This window comes from Protopterus annectens, chromosome 2.part2 (assembly GCF_019279795.1).
Source record: "Protopterus annectens isolate FY-2018-M chromosome 2.part2, PAN1.0, whole genome shotgun sequence".
NCBI lineage: Eukaryota > Metazoa > Chordata > Ceratodontiformes > Protopteridae > Protopterus > Protopterus annectens.
This window is the reverse complement of record NC_056730.1, coordinates 252,671,918-252,687,576: the sequence shown is the minus strand read 5'-3', so window position 1 is coordinate 252,687,576 and position 15,659 is coordinate 252,671,918.

The window sequence follows — 15,659 nt, the reverse complement described above, 5'->3', positions numbered from 1 at the left end:
GCGAGTTAATGTACAGGTAATATCCACTGAAAAATGACTCTACCACTTCATGGCAGTATATTAAGGTGCCAAGAAACTTGGACAGTAAAGAAGCTAATGGTTGCAATGATTCTGTACTCACTAAGCAGCTCTTATGCTGTTTAATGAGAGCAAAACTGAAATAGAGAATGTTTAAGAAAAAAAGTGCTTGCTTGATAAAAGACAGGCGTGTGTGCGGTATTAACGATGATGCAGTGAGAAAGATTTTATTTCAAGACAGTGATTTAACTTTGAATAAGGCTGTAGAGATTTGTCAGATATATGAGCTCACAGAAAAGTACATGAATATGCTTACAAATGAGAAATGCATGCTTCCAGTGCCTTCCACTGCTAATGTTGATAGTATGCAGTATGTGGTTAAAACATACAAGCCCAAGAGTGGGGCAGCTTTAGTGAAACCCAGAACCTTTCTAGCAAATTCCAGGGCAGCTGCAGTAAGATCCGGAGCATGTTCAGTGAAGCACAGGGGTGACTCAGCAAAACCATAAAATGTGTCCACATCTAGCCTCATAGTCAACTGTCGTAATTGTGCCACAAATGTAAAAAGTGGAATAATTTCAAAGGGTTTTGTAAATCAAACAAGGCTCATTATTTTATTAAAAGAGAGCATTCAAAGAGGCATGTTGATCAACTAGAAAGCTGTGACCCTACTTTTTATGTTGATGGTGTGTCAGTGTTTGATGAAACAGTCATTGCAGTAGATTTGTGGGCAAAGAATGAAGTATTTTTTACTGTCCTGATTAATGGGAGTTCTGTAGAGCTCAAAGTTGATACTGGTTCAAAATGCAATATTATGTCAGCAAAAGTGTTTGCCAAAGTAAGTGCTAGTGAGAAGCTTGATCTGGAAAAGTGTGCGAAGCTTGTTGCTTATGTTGGTGAAGAAATTCAAACTGAAGGCTCAGTAGTGCTTTCATGTTACTCTGCTAGGAACATCTATAACTTTCAATTTTATGTAGTCAAAAGGCATGTACAGTCATTATTAGGCCTGAGAGACAGCTTGAACATGGGACTGCTTTCATTTAATGCAGAAGTCCACCATGTAAGCACATGTAACAATGAACATTTTGCACAAAATATTTTTTCTAGATATGCTGATCTTTTTGAAGACAAGTTAGGCAAACTCCCATTTGTGTACTCCATGAAGTGAGACACTGAAGTAAGCCCAGTTATCAGACCAGCAAGGAAAGTTCTAGTAGCCTTACAAGGCAGAGTCAAAGCTGAGCTAGACAGAATGGTGCATCTAGGTTAGTTTGTCCAGTAGAAGAGCCAACTGAATGCGTATCCTCCATGGTCGTAGCTCATAAGAAAAGGTCAGATGATATCAGAATATGTATTGATCCAAGAGACTTGAACAAAGCACTAAACCAACCTCATCATCCAATGTGTACAGTCGAAGAAGTTGCTGCTGTTATGCCAGTGACTGTTTTTTCTGTCTTAGATACAAAAAGTTAATTTTGGCAAATTTTGCTTGACCAAAAATCTTCATTGCTAACCACTTTCAGTACATCATTTGGAAGGTATAGATTTTTGAGAATGCCATTTGTGATAAATTCTGCCAGTGACGTGTTTCAATGTGTTATGGAGCAAATGTTTTATTGCTACCCATGTGCTGTAATAGTTTATGATATTCTTGTAGGAGATGATGGTGAAGTCAAACATGATAGAAACCTCAGGAAAGTTCTGGAACATGCTTGTGAAGTGAATCTTAAGCTGAACCCTCAGAAATGCAACTTCAGACTACAAGAAGTTACTTATGTGGGTCATTTGTTTACCAGTGCAGGCTTAGGACCAAATCCTTTCAAGTAAACTGCAATTCTTGAGATCCCAGCTCCAGACAATGTCACTTCCTTACAACGTTTTCCTGGCATGGTCAACTATTTGGGCAAGTTCATTCCAGATATGAGTGAACTTTCAGCTCTCTTAGTGGAGCTGACATGCAAAGATGTAACTTGTTCCTGGTCAGAACAACACCAAAGAGCATTTAATGTCCTGAAACAGAGAATTGCCAGTCCACCCACTTTAAGATATTACGATGTTCAAAAACTTGCAACTCTTTCTTGTTATGCTTCGAAATTTTGTCTTGGATAAGTCATTCTTCAAGATGGTAGACTAGTAGCCTATGCATCCAGAACCCTAACCCAAACTGAAATGCAATATGCTCAGATAGTGAAAGAGCTCTGGGCAATTGTGTTTGTTTGTTCAAAGTTCCATGATTATATCTATGGCTGACCTTTTGAAACTGAGACTGATCATGAACCTTTGGTCACTATTTTGAAAAAGCCTATGCACATAGCTCCTGCGAGATTATAATGCAGGATGTTGAAATTGCAAAAATACACTTTTCACTTGGTTTACACAAAAAGCAATCTTCTTTACCTAGGTGATGCATTATCCAGAACACCCAGAAAAAACACTGAACAGCATGAAAATGAGAAACCTGATTTTGAAGTCATGGACATAAGAAATTTTTCTTCCACATGTCTTAATGAGCTTAGAACTCACACAGCTTCAGATTTAATTCTTCAGAAGCTCAACCACTTTCTCAGTCGAGGGTGGCTGTCGAAGCAATCTTGTTTACCACCAGGGGTGCAGCAGTATTTTCTTTACAGAGATGAGATTCTGATTGAAGATGGTATTATTATAAAAGGTCCAAAAGTGATTGTTCCAAAATCCTTGCAACAAGAGTATATTAAAATCTTGCTTTCTGGCCACCCAGGAACTGATTCTACCAAAAAAAGGGGCTAGAAGATATTGAGAAAGAACTTTAAGCTTCTTCTGTTTGTAACAGTACTAAACTGCATCAACAAAAAGAACCACTTCATCTAAGCCAGATTCCTAAACTACCTTGACCGACAGTAGCTACAGATATTTTCAAATGGAATGATCAACATTACTTGTTCAAATTAGTTCCAGATGATGTACTTCTTAACCTGATGTCCAATACTGTCATTTCAAAGTTGAAGAGACATTTTTCTGTCCATGGTAGTCTGCACAAAAGTCTTTTCTGACAATGGTGCACAGATTACAAGTCAGCAGTTTAAGAGATTTGCTGAATGTGGGACTTTGTTCATGTTATGAGTAGTCCTGAATACTCACAATCAAACGACCTGGCTGAATGTACAGTTCAAAGTGCAAAACAGCTGTTGGAAAAGTCTAAACATGATAATACTGATGTTTTTCTAAATCTGCTTAATCTTAGAAGCATACCTCATGACAATCTTCTTGGTTCACCTTCCCAGAGGTTAATGTTGAGAAAAACCAAAACCATGCTGTCAATCAATAAGAATTTGTTGGTTCCAAGTGCTAAAAGCAACAAAGCAATAAGAGCTGAACTCCTAAAGAAGCGTTTGTCCCGAAAGTCTTACTATGATAAAACCAGCAAACCTCTGAATCCATTAAAAGAAGGAGAGATAGTGAGGATACAGACAGCAAAAGAATTTGACGGAATGAGACTTGTGAAACATTTGTGTGAAAAGCCAAGAACATCCATTATTGAGTCACAAGGCATGTAATTCAGCTGGAATCGGAAACATTTACTATGAGCCAGTTCGAGCCAGTGTTGCAACATTTTGCTTCTAACAAAGACTCTAATTCTCAGAGTGATGTGTCCAATGTTCCTGTTCCAGAGAACATTTCATTGCCTGTTCCTGTTCCTGAAACTATCCTTGAAAATCCTCAAGAAGAATATTCCCCAGTGACTGTCCCTTTTGCTAAACTCAGCTCTAATTATTACATTACAAGGTAAGGTCGTATCTCAAGACCTAATCCCAAATACACAGCGACCTGGACATGATTGCTATTGTTTGTATATATCTGTGTATAATTTGCATACTTATTCAATTGTCATTTCATTGCAGGACAGAATAGTCAGAGAGTATTTAGACCAGAGTGTGTGTTGTACCTTTAAGAACAATTTCATTCAGTGAGCGCGTGCTTATAGGTACTGAGCACATGCAAGAAAGAGTCCCATTTTGTAGTGAGCAGACAAGGTGTAAGCATGCACGTGTGTAGTAGTCAGCCAGTTTGTAGACAACCAGTCAGTTCGTTTAAGTTTAATGTTTCAGTAAATCATCCTGATATGTTTGTGTGTAATAAACTACTTAAACGAAAGCCTGGGAACCTTTTTGGCTAGGCTTATAAAGGCCCCAGGGCAGATAGCCTACTACCTACCTATGAACCTATAAACAAACACCCAGCCTCATCATCTTATTGAATATACACAAGACGAGTGACAAGGGGCACTAAAATAGGAACAGATTTTAAATATTGCTCTTATAAACATAGAAAGTGGCTAGAATAACAATATTTGTTTTATCATGCATTTTCTGAAGGAAATTAATTCTGAAACTCAAATATATGTCATCATTTTGTGACTTCAACCCCCAATGACTTACTAGCAAACCACAAATTTCATGATGAACATTCCCAGAATATAAATCAGGTAAACATCTGAACATTCTTTGAAAATCTGTACGGTTGAGAGGCATGGCTCAGGTAAGAAACTTTTAATGCCTGACATTATTAATTAAGTTTAATTAAGTCTTTTTAAATCTACACTGCTTCAAACTGTTTGTCTGTATCTTTGTGTGTGTGTGTGTGTGTGTGTGTGTGTGTGTGTGTGTGTGTGTGTGTGTGTGTGTGTGTGTGTGTGTGTGTCTGCCTGTGAGACAGAGAGTATGAAGGCACTAAATAATTACCAAACTTATATTTTGGATGTGACATTCTTCCTTCAACAGCATTTACATATATTACACTAAGTTTAAAGTATTAGGCGAATGAATTATTTTACAACAAAAATATGAAACATATTAATAAATAAGCACACACACACACACACACACACACATATACATATATATATATATATATATATATATATATATATATATATATATATATGGGTCTACTTTGAGTAACTGAAAAATCACTGAAAGCTGAAATAACTGAAAACTCATTTCACTGAATGTAAGTACTGCTGGGCAAATAAAATGTATATGCTCTTTTCCCCGCTGTAGTGCGATCCTAGAGTTAGTATATATAGTTAGGGTGGTGTGGGGGGGGGGGCAAGGCTCCTCATTCAGTGGTGTGGGGGGTGTAGCCCCCCACCTACTTAGCTTTTATATTTATGAATCTCATTTCACTGAAAGCTAACACTATAAAACCAGAAGTAGGTGGGGGGCTATGCCCCCCACACCCCCAATGCAGGGGAGCATGCCCCCCACATAACCCCTAACTATGTATACTAACTCCAGGATCACACTACAGTGGGGAAAAGTGCATATACATTTTATTTGTCCAACAGTACTTGCATTCAGTGTAATATGATTTGGTGAAATGAGTTTTCAGTGATTTGAACTTTCAGCGATTTGGTGTGAGTGTTTTGAAATTCAATTAATCAAAGTTGACCCATATATATATATATATATATATATATATATATATATATATATATATATATATATATATATATATATGTGTGTGTGTGTGTGTGTGTGTGTGTGTGTGTGTGTGTGTGTCTGTGTGTATGTGTGTGTGTGTGTGTGTGTGTGTGTGTGTGTGTGTGTGTGTGTGTGTGTGTGTGTGTGTGTGTGCATGTATAAAACATTAAAAACAGAACCAAATAAATACAAAACAATTTATCAGATAACCATTCTCTAATCACAATAATGCCCTCTGAGATGTGTGTTGCTGTGTAGAGAATGCCCTCCCAAGGGTGTAGAGGCCTGACACTGCATCTTGGGCACGCATTATTTACACAGTAAGAAAATGAAAATAAAAAAAAATGTGCAAGCACAGCAATCTGCCTAGTTCCAACCTCATCACCACAAGTGTTGAGGAAAAACTAAAAAAATAGAGAAACTAGTGGTCTTAAAACTTTGTTGATGAGCTCAGTCACAATAATTTCCAAAAATCATGAAACCCAGGTAGTGTTCCAAAGCAACAAGCCTTTATTCATCACAGACAAGTGATCCTCAATGTAACAAAAAATCAGAAATCTAGCACACACTCTGTGCGGCTTTATTGCTTGCTTAAGAAATTGCTGCTGATATCTTGCTTTATCTGTGTATCTGTCTGATTTACAAACTAAAAATGTTTTTTTCTGCTTTGAAATATCCTCTGTAAAGCATTTTTAGCCAAATGTTTAAGTTGTTTTGTGGTTATCAGTGCCCTGTACAGAAGCAACCACCTAGAATCAATCTTTCATGATAGAACCATCCATAAAATTGTACTCTGCAAAACAGTAAGTATAAAATAAATACCTTGCACTTTGACTAGCTTATGATCAGATAGTTTTTACAGCAAGTGGCAGTATATTTATATGTAGTAGAGTTTAGTATTTTATAGCCACCAAAGCCTCAGTAAAGTACCCAAATTAGTGTGCCCCATTAAAACACCCTTACTAGCCTTCCGTAATCCCCACTACACCACTCCCTTGTAGCTCACCAGTTAAAGGACCAGACAGCATGGATATGGAATTTCCTAGCCACTCGGTAGCCAGCCTGGTAGATATGGGTATTGTAAGGCAATGTAGCAATTGTCTCATATTTACAGACAGTCATTTAATCCTTAAAGTAACAGATTCTGTATATGAGAGATGTACTTGAACAATGTCACCAGAGGCTAAACTTGTACATAAAAGCACACATTATCAGGTTGTCAAAACCACTGTCACAATGTCCACCACACATAGCACACAATATACAATGTATACTGAAGCACTTAAATGCAATATTCCTAAATAACAAAGATTACATCAACTGCCCAGTGGCAAACTCATTCCTCAGCAAACACAAAAACACTGAACATCACACATGCAGTCTCACTAAATGGAGACCCAAATACAGAGCCCTTAAGGCAAGCTAAAGCACTTCCCAGGACTCTAGTCATAGAGGACTGCATTGTAAGACATACTGATGCTCTTCTAACCAAGCTGAACAAGGAGAAAATAGCAGTTAGATTCAAAGATTCAAAGAAACGTTGTCATTTAGGACCATACAAGTGCAGCCTAAATGAAATTACAAATGTCAGATCACGAGAGAAATGCAGTGCAAATAACGTAGATACAATGGTATCAAAAAATAACATAAGAAAGAAAATAACAACACGTATAACATGCAAGAGGTAGTTCACATTACATAAACACATTCAATACCCATTATCCAGTGATAAATAATAAATAAATACCCACCACCAAACCCTTACACTGTTAAGATACAGAATAAATAGACACTACTGAATAGCACCTGTTTATTCACCATATTGCACTTATTAACCTTAGACGTGACTCAGTATAGCCATCATATTGCATAAGAGTAATGCTGGAGGTAATTGCTCAGAGCCACAGTATTATATGAAAAAAAGAGGCTTCAATGTATGAGGTATTATGGTTGGTGTCCGTATTAATAAGTCTCACAGCTGTAGGATACAAACTGTTCCTGAATCTGGTAGTTCTACAGTGGAAGCTGCAGTACCGCCTTCCAGACACAAGTTGTGAGAACCAGTTGTGGTCCGGATGGGTCGAATCAGCAAGTATTTCATATGTTCTCTTTTTTGTTCTTGTAAAGAAAAGCTCCTGAATAGAAGAGAGGTTTGTAACCAAGATTTTCTCAGCCACCCTCACCACCCTCTGTAGTTTCTTCTTCTCAGCAATTGTGCTATTGCTGAACCATGCTATGAAGCTGCTAGTGAGGATGCTCTTGATAGCTCCCCTATAAAAAGTGGTAAGAGCAGACAGTGGGTGCCTGGCCTTTTTGAGCTTTCTCAGGTGGTGAAGCCTCTGTTGAGCTTTCTTGACTATCTGGTTGGTGTTAACAGACCAGGAGAGGTCATCAGAGATGTGAAGGCCCAGGAACTTGGTTGTTTTGACTTTCTCTACCATGTCCCCTTTGATAGTGAGTGGTTGGTCAACTGTTGCCTTTTCCTGAAGTCCATAATCATTTATTTTGTCTTATTAACATTCAGATTCAGATTGTTTCGGTCACACCAGGCAATCAAGGTGTTTACCTCATTCCTGTAGTTATGGTCATTCCCACCACTAATGAGACCCACGACTGTAGTATAATCAGCAAATTTTATAATATGTTTGACTTATGTTTTGCAGTGCAGCCATGGTTGAGGATGGTGAAGAGAAAGGGGCTGAGCACACAACCTTGGTGATCAACAGTATTCAGGACTAACCTTGGGGATCACCAGTATTCATGACTATGTGTTGAGAGGTGTTGTTTCCAGCGCATGTCCATTGGGGTCGACCAATCAGAAAGTCAAGTGTCCAGTTACATAGGTGCTTGTTTATCCTGAGTTTCATGAGCTTATCTATCAGTTGCATCAGTATCACAGTGTTGAACACAGAACTGAAGTTGATGTACTGCATCCTTATGTAGTTGTTCATCCCTTATAGGTGTTTTAATGCAAGGTGTAATGTGACTGATAGAGCATCCGCAGTCAATCTATTTGCCTAGTATGCAAACTGGAGTGGATCAAAGGGCTTAGGCAGGCTTGCAGATAGATGTTTCTTCTCAATCCTCTGAAAGCACTTCATGACGTTTGAGTTTAAGGTGATCTGTCTGAAGTCATTGAGGCAAGTAGGGTTGGGCTTCTTTGGAAGTGGGACAATACTTGTTTCCTTGAAACATGAAGGAACTTTCTCCATAGCAAGGGATGAGTTGAAGATGCCTGTCAGTGCCAGACATAACTGATCAGCACACCCCTTCAACACCTTGTCAGGTATGTTGTCTGGTCCAGCAGCTTTCCTAGGATTCACCTTCTTAAGCTGAAGTATCACCTCCTCGGAGTTTAAGGTGAGCACCGTCTCCTCTGTCAGTGTTTGTTTCAGAAGGTACAGTGTTGTTCTTCTCCTCAAATTTTCCAAAGAAGGAGTTTAGTTCATTTAGAAATTCCAAGCTGTCATCACATTGGGATGATCCTGACTTATAGTCGGTGAGCTGTTGTATCCCCTGCCATGGGCTTCTAGTGTCCCTCATGTTTTGGAAGCAGATCTGAATTTTCCTTCCTTACTCCGTCTTTGCCTCTTTGATGTCCTTTTTCTGATTTGAACTGTCCACCTTTAACCTTTCTTTGTCATTTGCCTTGAAGGCTGTGTTTCTTTTCTTCAGTCGCTCATAGACATTCCTGGTGAGCCAGGGCTTCTGATTAGCTCTTACAGTGATGGCTCTCATGGTAGTTACCTCCTCCATGCATTTATTTATGTAGGCAGGAACAAATTTAATATAATAGTCTATGTCTAACTGGTGATTGTGCATAGCTGCTTCTTTGAAGACCTCCAAAAGGTGGTATTGAACCAGCCCTGAAGGCAATCCATGAAACCCTCCTGCCAGACTCTCATCTGTTTAGTTGTTGTTTTTTCTCTGATCAAAGCTGTCTTATAGGTAGGCAGAAGCAGGATGGCAGAGTGATCAGAGCTGCCTATACTGGGGTGCGTCAAAGCTTTAAAGGTTCCTTTAATATTGCAGTAAGCTTTGTCTAAGGTACTCTCCCCTCTGGTGGGGAAATCCACATACTGATAAAAATGAGGTAGCACCTCCTTAAGCTCACTTTCATGTGTACAAATTCTGTGTTTCTGGTTTGTAGCTCACATATAATATTATGGAGTTTATTTTGAGCTTCAGTAGTGTTAGCACTTGGTGGGATGTACAATGCTGTGACATATATCCCACTGATTTCCCTTGGTACATAGAAAGGTCTGCATTTTAGTGTCAGTATTTCTGCATCTTCGGAGCAGTATGATTGAACCAACTTACAGTCTTTGCATCATCTGTTATTAACATAGATGCATACACCACCACCTTTAGATTTACCACTCTATGCTTTACATCTATCTGCTGTAAAGAGAGTTAGCCCATCTAGGTTCACAACATTATCACTAATGTTACACTGCAGCCAGGTTTCAGAGACAATGAACAAACAAGTGTCCCTTACCTAATTTTTGTGAGCTCCATTCTCAGGTAGTCTATCTTATTATCCAGTGAACAGACATATGCAAGTAATACTGAAGGTAATGCAGGCCTGTGGGGGTTATCTTCAGTTTAGCAGCAGCTCCACCTCTGCAGCCTCTCTTTCTAGTTCTTTCCCATCTTTTTCTTTTGTAGCTGCTCTGGGGCAGTCCAGAAACATCCCTGTGAAGTTTCAGAGCTCAGATGGCATTCCTGTTTAAAATACAGAGACCTAGGACTTCTGCAAGTGATGTAGGCCCTGAGCACTCTGCAGACAATAGAGATTTTAGAAAGCAGCTTGTTCTAGTAATCCATTTAATTTCCCGTAATTTCCTTCTGGTATAAGCAATTGTGTCCATCAGAAGGTCTGGAAAGAAGCAGGAATAAGCATTTATCCCTGAAGAGCATCTCCTTGAAGAGCTAACAAAGCTGCTGCATTTTTTTTTTTTTTTTAGTTAGTTAGTTGCCTATCTGGAGGAAGGATCTGCCAAATTGTGCACACACTCAAGTCATTAACCCACAGGGACAGTTGTTGACCTGAGATGTACCTCACTGGAATCAGTGCATTTCACACTTTTAGATCAGTAGCTGTACAGACAGGGACTAAAGGTGGAGGTGTCTTGATATATCAGTAGCAAGCATAACTCTAGGTTGGTTAAACAGGATGATGTGCTGGAGTTTCTCCACGTGCAGATTATTTATTTATTTATTTTACATTTGTTGACTGGGAGAATCCGACTGGATGCATGTCCATTTTCAGCGGAGGCCCAAGGAGAAAATCTCCACATTTTGTTAGTATACAAAGCCATTTAACATATACAAAGTCATTTCACATATACAGAGAGCAAGTACAAACATAACATTTTAACTTACAGAGAAAAAATATTTTTAGCTTGTAAATTGTAGTAGAAGGACACATTAGTTGTATGCTCAGTAATATCTACTTGACCAGTAGTATCATAAATGGGAGTATGCATAATTTACCAAGGAATATGCACAAATTCAACATACCTCTCAAGTGTACCTCATTACGAGGAACGTACCTCATTTGAGGTCTTAAAAAGTTCATGTTCCTCGAAGCTCCTCAAAGTTCCACATTGAAAGAGTGTCACACATTCAGTGTTAGGATTTTTTTTTAAGTGAAATTCATGGTAAATATAAATTAATCATATTAATTCATTAAAAGATCTTTTTTATAAGTAAAATCAGCATATTTTAACCATCCTATGACCTTCCTAGTTGAAGTTGTTAGTAAGCCATTAGTATGTGTTTCACATTTTGACCATTTGTTCCACATTATGAGGGCTAGTGTTCCTCATTTTGGAGATGGAAGGTTGAGAGCTATGAAGTTCACAATATTGTGTTTGCGTATGGTGGTGTTAGAAAGAAATGGGGAGTACAAAGAGTAGTAGAGAGTTATTTAGAGCTTAGTAGGACTGCTAGTAGATGAGGATAGCATAGTAAGACTACTAGTAGATGAAGTAAGTTACTATGAGGTTGATAGAGCATTTACTGAGGAAGGAAAAAGGTATAGAGGGTCAACCGAGGGGAGGGCATGGGCATGGGCATTGTCTTTTAATAAATAGGTGTTGCAGTGAGTTCCAGATTTTACCTATGTAGTTAGGAAATAGGGAATCACCTGCTGAGTTGTTGGATTTGGTTATTTTGATTAATGTTTTGTCACTAGAGCGTAGTCGTCTGGGGTTTTCTTGCATTTTAAGCAAATTAGATAGTACTGGTATTTTTTCAGAATATAGTAGGAATTTCTGAGTGAAGAAATTATATTTCCCTTGAAACTAGTCTAACTTTCAACCTAAGTACTCAAAAAGCATCTTACAGCCCAGCACTTGCTCAGACCTAATAGCAAGCACTAATATACCCTGACACTGATTGCCCAGCAGGGCAAGACTCTTTATTCACCCCTCACCAACCAAGTGACTAAGCAGCTCACCCAACTATTCAGGCATGACCCAAGGGCAAATTCAGGTGCACTCTCCAGTCCAGCTGGTGAATCTGGGTATCCTGAGGCAATTTTACAACTGCCTCCCGTACACAGACAACCCTCTCCTCCTACCACAAAACACTAACATTTGCGAGAGATGCAACTATACAACCAAAATGGAAGCTAAGCTGTCTCCACCCAAGACTGAAACAGAGAGTCAAGAGAAGAAGGTTGACACTTGCACCACAACTCCAGCCGCACACAGACCTACTAAAACAGCACTGGCAAAAAATACACATAAATACACAAAATCATACTCGGAGGCTCTAATAAAAACCTGCAAAAGAAACAAGAGACCTCCAAAGCAGATACCCAAACAATCTGCACTTCCTGTCACAAACCAGACAACACATAAAACACAAAATTAGTGTGCCACACAATCACAGCTCTTAAGGCAAAATTGCATATCTAACACACTAGTAATAGGTAACTCTGTAGTCAGGCACACTGACGTCCTACTCACTAGGCTGGAGAAGCAGAAGGTTACTGTTAGCTGCCTGTCAGGAGTCAGAATCCGCCACATAACATAAGCACTCAGGTCACTCCAGAACAAGTACAAATATGACTCTGTCATTGTTCATGCTGGTTTGAATGACCTGAGTCATACCTCTCTGGACTACATGAAAAGAGGCATGGAAGAGCTCTCTGATCATGTAGCCCAGGCTGGTATGACCCTGACTCTGAGTAGCATCCTGCCCTCACCATGAATGATACCTCAGTATAAAGAAAAAATGATAAATTTCAACAATTGGCTAACAATCTGGTATCATTCAAAGGGGATCCAGAGTCTGTCAGGCTGGGGTGACATGCTCGACAAGCCACATTGCTTTGCAAGAGACGGCTTGCACCTGTCACCCCTAGGCTTTTGAATACTGGCCAAGGCTCTTGCTGCCCCCATAGTTCCTTTTTTAGGGAAGGCTCAAAAGTCAAATCCACCTCCGTAAACAGCACAATTAACAAAAAAACTGAGGGTTATGCTACTCAACACCAGGAGTTTAAATCTCAAAATGCATGCACTCGAAGCACTCCTCAGTATGTAGAACGTCGAGATCTGTGCAGTAACTGAAACCTGGTTCAAGGCTCCAGAGAGCACCCCAGCACTACCGGCCTACAACTCATACCACACGTTTCGACCTCAGAACATGGACCGAAACACAAAAGGAGGGGGTGTATCCATATTCATCAAATATACCTACACCTCCAGCTTAGTGGCACAGCATGATACCTCTGAGATCATCCATGTGCAACTAACATTGGGCAAATCTGCAATGCAAATTGTGGACTGCTACAGATCACCCTCCATGACCCAGAACCACCACTCCACCTTTCTGTAGACACTGGAAAATATGAAGGTCCTACCAAACATCCTGATATTGGGTGATTTCAATTACCCTACCATTCACTGGGAAAACTACTCAAGTACAAATTCCCAGGCCCAGCGCTTCCTGGAATTCATCAACTCAAATGCCCTGGATCACCTGGTAAACCCCCCTACCAGAGGTGAAAACATATTGGACCTGGTCATCACTAACATGGGTGACAGGTGTTCCACACTGGAGGTCAACCCGTCACTGGTTAGATCAGATCATAAACTAATCACTCTGGATGTCCACACCCCACCACCATCCCCAACTAAGGAAACCACAGTAAAAAACTTTTCTAAAGCAAACTTCACCTTACTTAAGACAGAGGTGGTAAATTTCACAGCCCCCAACGCTAAAGGATAACGCTCCCCAAGATGCAGAAACCTTTACAAATGCACTCTATGAGCACCTACAAGGATGCATGGGTTGTTCCATCCCTAGCAAAACCAAGACTTACTCCTCTAAGAGAAGGAAACCAGTTTGGTGGACCCTTGCAATAAACAGGCTATGCAATAGAAGGAGGAAACTAGTTCAGAAAAAAAAGCAAATCCCAAGAAGGAAAGACATCCCTGATCAGTATCAGTAAGAAACTGAGGTCCCTCATGAAATCATCCAAGGCTAACTTCGAAAGAAAAATAGCCAAGGATTCAAAAGATAACCACAAAGCCTTCTTTAGCTATGTTAAGAATCTAAGTGGCAATTTGCAGATATGCACTGAACTAGTACAAAATAGCACAAAATATACTGAAGCTACTGATATTGCCAACGTCCTGGCAGATAGAATCAGTGCAAACTTAGCCCCCTCTTACCTCCAAAAGGGCCCACAACAATACCGGAAAAGTGTAGTATCCCAAAATTCAGACGCACAGGTAAAAACAGCCCTTTCAAAAGCCAAAAACACAGCATCAATGGGCCCAGATGGTGTCCCAGGCTGCGTCTTGCATGAACTACAGAATGAACTAACCCCCCACCTAAACACACTGTTCAACCTCAGCCTCTCCACAGGCTATGTGCCCATAGAATGGCACACAGTAACAGTTATTCCTCTCCACAAAGGAGGGGCCAGAACTGACCCTGGTAACTATCACCCCATATGCCTGACTAGCCTGGTCTGCAAGACTATGGAGCGCATCATCATGGAACTCATTAACAAAGACATTGGGAACCTCCAAACACTTGACCCGACCAAGTTTGGCTTTGTTAAGGGCAGATCATGCCTACTATACCTGGTTGACTTCTTCAAGACAGTCACCAAGGCCATAGACGAGGGAAAAGTGGTTCACACAACCTACCTTGACCTTGCCAAGACTTTCAACACCATTCCCCACTTGGGTATTACAGAAAAACTCACCAGCCTGAACATAAATCCCCCTACATAACGAGATGGGTTGCAAACAGGCTTACATACAGAACTCACATGGTAAGAATAGTGGGCTCCAGGTTCGACTGTAACCCAGTCACAAGTGGTGTCCTGCAAGGCTCAGTCCTGGGACCCCTACTGTTCGGCATATACTACTCAGAAGTACAGGCAAACACAGGAGGACTATGGCTAACCAAGTTTGCCGATGACTGCAAACTAGGAGCCATAATTGGCTCTCTGGCTGACATGGACATCCTCCAAAAGGGCCTTACTGAGACAGGCACCTGGTGTCAAAGTCATGGACTCAAGCTAAATGCCAAAAAATGCACAGTCATCCCGTTTGGGAAAAATAAAACACCCACGAATTACCACATAGGTGGCAGCCCCCTTAATACAGAAGAGGTAATAAGAGATCCAGGGACACAGGTAGATAGTAATCCTCCTTTCACAATCATATTTCCAAAGTAGTTAGGAAATCCTTCTGTGTGGCCCATCTAATTACTAAAGGGTTCGCATCTAGAAATAAAGAGGTTATAGTGCCCCTCTCCTCATCACTCATTAGACCCATCATAGAGTATAATGCCCCATTTGGGATGTACCTTACAAGACACTTCCAACAGCTGGAAAGACCACAAAAATACTTCACCAAGAGGATTACTGGTTTCAAACATATGTCCTATGCAGCTCGACTGAAAAAACTCCCGCTGTACTCAGTGGCATATCGCTTACTCAGAGGTGATCTCTGCCTGACTCAGAATTGATGGACATGCTCCACCTAAAGAAATCCAAGTCACTGTGAGCCACACGCTCTAGTGAGCTAAACCTCGCCACAACAATAAATAGAACATGCTAGAGGGATAGATTCCTGTCACAGAGACACCCCATGCTTTGGAACAAAATTCCAAATTACATCAGGCAGAGCCCCTCACTAACACTCTTCAAGA